The sequence below is a fragment of the Lolium rigidum genome, chromosome 2, assembly GCF_022539505.1.
Source record: "Lolium rigidum isolate FL_2022 chromosome 2, APGP_CSIRO_Lrig_0.1, whole genome shotgun sequence".
In the NCBI taxonomy this organism is placed as follows: Eukaryota; Viridiplantae; Streptophyta; class Magnoliopsida; order Poales; family Poaceae; genus Lolium; species Lolium rigidum.
This window is the reverse complement of record NC_061509.1, coordinates 35,596,652-35,600,663: the sequence shown is the minus strand read 5'-3', so window position 1 is coordinate 35,600,663 and position 4,012 is coordinate 35,596,652.

Here is a 4,012-nt window from a genome sequence, read left to right as displayed (position 1 = left end):
GAGGATCACGCACGTAAATTGGCATATTTTTCTGAGCGACCTACAGAGAGGCAGGTCGAAATTCGTGACAGCAAAGAAATCTGTTTCTGCGCAGTAATCCAAATCTAGTATGAACCTTACTATCAAAGACTTTACTTGGCACAACAATGCACAAAACTAAGATAAGTAGTAAAAAACTTCCAAGACTCAAATATAAAATAAAAGTACTGTAGTAAAAACATGGGTTGTCTCCCATAAGCGCTTTTCTTTAACGCCTTTCAGCTAGGCACAGAAAGTGTGTATCAAGTGTTATCAAGAGATGGAATATCGACATTACCTTGGGCTTTACCCTTACCTTTCTTGTTATTTTTCTTACTCTTTGATTTAGGGAATATATGTCTACCCCCGGTGTAGAGGTGAATTTTAGGGTGCCTTCTCCCATATCTATGACTGCTCCCAATAGTTTCAGCAGGGATCTTCCGAGTGTGATTTGTCCTGTTCCTGCACATTCAATAACAAGATAATCAATGGATATTGTTCTCCCAAGAACGGTTGTATGCACACCCGCAACTATTCCTTTAGGAATTATAACAGAGTTATCAATAAGAGTTATTCCTTCTCCCCCTTCAATGAATCCCCAAAGTTGCAAAGATTTATGAATACTCGTAGGCATTAGGCAAAATTCAGACATAATATCACAATTGGCATGAAGGGTTTGGTCACTGATAACAATTTTAATAGTAGGATCCCATAATGAAGGTTCAGAGTTCACTAAAACTTGATCAAGACGGTTACGCACATATCTATAATTTTCATTCAAGCGAGATGCACTTGTCTCAAGAGTGTTTAATCTATTATAAATACTAATAAGGGCTGAATCAAAGTTATTAGCTGAATCATGTGATGCAACCAACTTCTTTATGGCATTAAAAGCTTGATCCCCATTGCTATGAAGGAAATCTCCTCCCACTACAGCATCCAAGGCATATCTATAGCGAATCATAAGACCAAAATAAAAATTACTAAGGAGCAAACTTAGAGTCATTTGAGGTTCAACTTTACGGTAAGAATCAAAAATTCTAGACCAAGAATCTTTAAAACTCTCCTCATCCTCTTGTTTAAAAGTAAAGACTAATTCCTCAGGTGAAGAAGTAACAGGTGCAGAACTAGACATGGTAACAAAAGTAAAATGCAAGTAACTAATTTTTTTGTGTTTTTGATATAGAGTGCAAGACAGTAAATAAAGTAAAGCTAGCAACTAATTTTTTTGTGTTTTGATATAATGCAGCAAAAAAGAAAGTAAATAAAATAAAGCAAGACAAAAACAAAGTAAAGAGATTGGATTGTGGAGACTCCCCTTGCAGCGTGTCTTGATCTCCCCGGCAACGGCGCCAGAAAAAATTCTTGATACGCGTACAACACGCGTCCGTTGGGAACCCCAAGAGGAAGGTGTGATGCGTACAGCGGCAAGTTTTCCCTCAGAAAGAAACCAAGGTTTATCGAACCAGGAGGAGCCAAGAAGCACGTTGAAGGTTGATGGCGGCGGGATGTAGTGCGGCGCAACACCAGGGATTCCGGCGCCAACGTGGAACCCGCACAACACAACCAAAGTACTTTGCCCCAACGAAACAAGTGAGGTTGTCAATCTCACCGGCTTGCTGTAACAAAGGATTAGATGTATAGTGTGGATGATGATTGTTTGCAGAAAACGAGTAGAACAAGTATTGCAGTAGATTGTATTCAATGTAAAAGAATGGACCGGGGTCCACAGTTCACTAGAGGTGTCTCTCCCATAAGATAATTAGCATGTTGGGTGAACAAATTACAGTCGGGCAATTGACAAATGGAGAGGGCATGACCATGCACATACATGATATTATGAGTATAGTGAGATTTAATTGGGCATTACGACAAAGTACATAGACCGCTATCCAGCATGCATCTATGCCTAAAAAGTCCACCTTCAGGTTATCATCCGAACCCCTTCCAGTATTAAGTTGTAAACAACGGACAATTGCATTAAGTATGGTGCGTAATGTAATCAATAACTACATCCTTAGACATAGCATCAATGTTTTATCCCTAGTGGCAACAAGCACATCCACAACCTTAGAAATTTACGTCACTCGTCCCGCATTTAATGGAGGCATGAACCCACTATCGAGCATAAATACTCCCTCTTGGAGTTAAGAGCAAAAACTTGGCCAGAGCCTCTACTAATAACGGAGAGCATGCAAGATCATAAACAACACATAGGTAATAGATTGATAATCAACATAGCATAGTATTCTCTATCCATCGGATCCCGACAAACACAACATATAACATTACAGATAGATGATCTTGATCATGTTAGGCGGCTCACAAGATCCAACAATGAAGCACAATGAGGAGAAGACAACCATCTAGCTACTGCTATGGACCCATAGTCCAGGGGTGAACTACTCACTCATCACTCCGGAGGCGACCATGGCGGTGAAGAGTCCTCCGGGAGATGATTCCCCTCTCCGGCAGGGTGCCGGAGGCGATCTCCAGAATCCCTCGAGATGGGATTGGCGGCGGCGGCGTCTCAGTAAAGTTTTCCGTAACGTGACTCTCGGTACTGGGGGTTTCGCGATGGAGGCTTTAAGTAGGTGGAAGGGCAACGCGGGGGGCCACACGAGGGCCCCACACACCAGGGCCGCGCGGCCAAGGGCCAGGCCGCGCCGCCCTGTGGTGTCGGCGCCTCGTGGCCCCACTTCCTTTCCCCTCGGTCTTCCGGAAGCTTCGTGCAAAAATAGGCCCCCGGGCGTTGATTTCGTCCAATTCCGAGAATATTTCCTTACTAGGATTTCTGAAACCAAAAACAACGAAAACAACAGAATCGGCTCTTCGGCATCTCGTTAATAGGTTAGTGCTGGAAAATGCATAAATACGACATATAATGTGTATAAAACATGTAGATATCATCAATAATGTGGCATGGAACATAAGAAATTATCGATACGTCGGAGACGTATCAGCCTCCAATTAAGTTGTGGATGTGTGCCCCAACCTTTGTGTAAGGCCCGGTTTCCGCCTCGAAGAAAATCCCTTAATGGAACCGTGACCTAAGCCTTTGTGGCGAGGGTCACCGGAGATTTAGGTGAGGCGCCTTCGTGGCATTCGGTGTGTGGTGTGAGTACTGCATCTTGGGGTGAGGCCTTTGTGGCGTTGGTGTGCATCGAGCAACCACACCTCAAGGTGAGCCTCTTGTGGCGTTCGGGAGCAATAAGCCACCGCACCTCTCCACCGGAGATTAGCACTCGCAAGAGTGTGAACTTCGGGATAAATCATTGTCTCTCGCGTGCCTCGGTTATCTCTTACCCGAGCTCTTTACTTATGCACTTTACCTTGTGATAGCCATCGTGCTTGAAGTTATATATTGATACGTCCAAAACGTATCTACTTTCCCGAACACTTTTGCTATTGTTTTGCCTCTAATTTGTGTATTTTGGATGCAACTAACACAGACTAACGCTGTTTTCAGCAGAACTGTTCTGGTGTCTCGTTTTTGTGCAGAAATCCAACTTTCAGGAACAACCTCGGGATTTTGACGAAAGGGCCTATTTTCCCAGAATACGACGGAGCCGGAAGGGCAATTGAAGTGGAGGCCCGAGGGCCCCACACCACATGGCGGCGCGGCCCGGGGGGGCCCACGCGGCCATGTGGTGTGGCCCCTCGGCTGGCCTCCGACGCCCCCTTCGGACTACTTATTCGCCTCGACCTAAAAACGCAGGGAGAGAAGTCGAAGTCGCCGTAAACCCTCCGGAACGCCGCCACATCGCGAAACTCCGTCGCGGGAGCCGAAGTCTCCGTTCGGCACTCCGCCGGGACGGGGAATTGGAGGAGATCATCACCGCCATCACCGCCAACGCCTCTCCATCAACCAACAATGTTTCCCCCATCCATGTGTGAGTAATTCCCCCGCTGTAGGCCGAAGGGGATGGTAGGGATTGGATGAGATTGGTCATGTAATAGCATAAGATTGTAGGGCATAGTGCCTAGTGTCCGT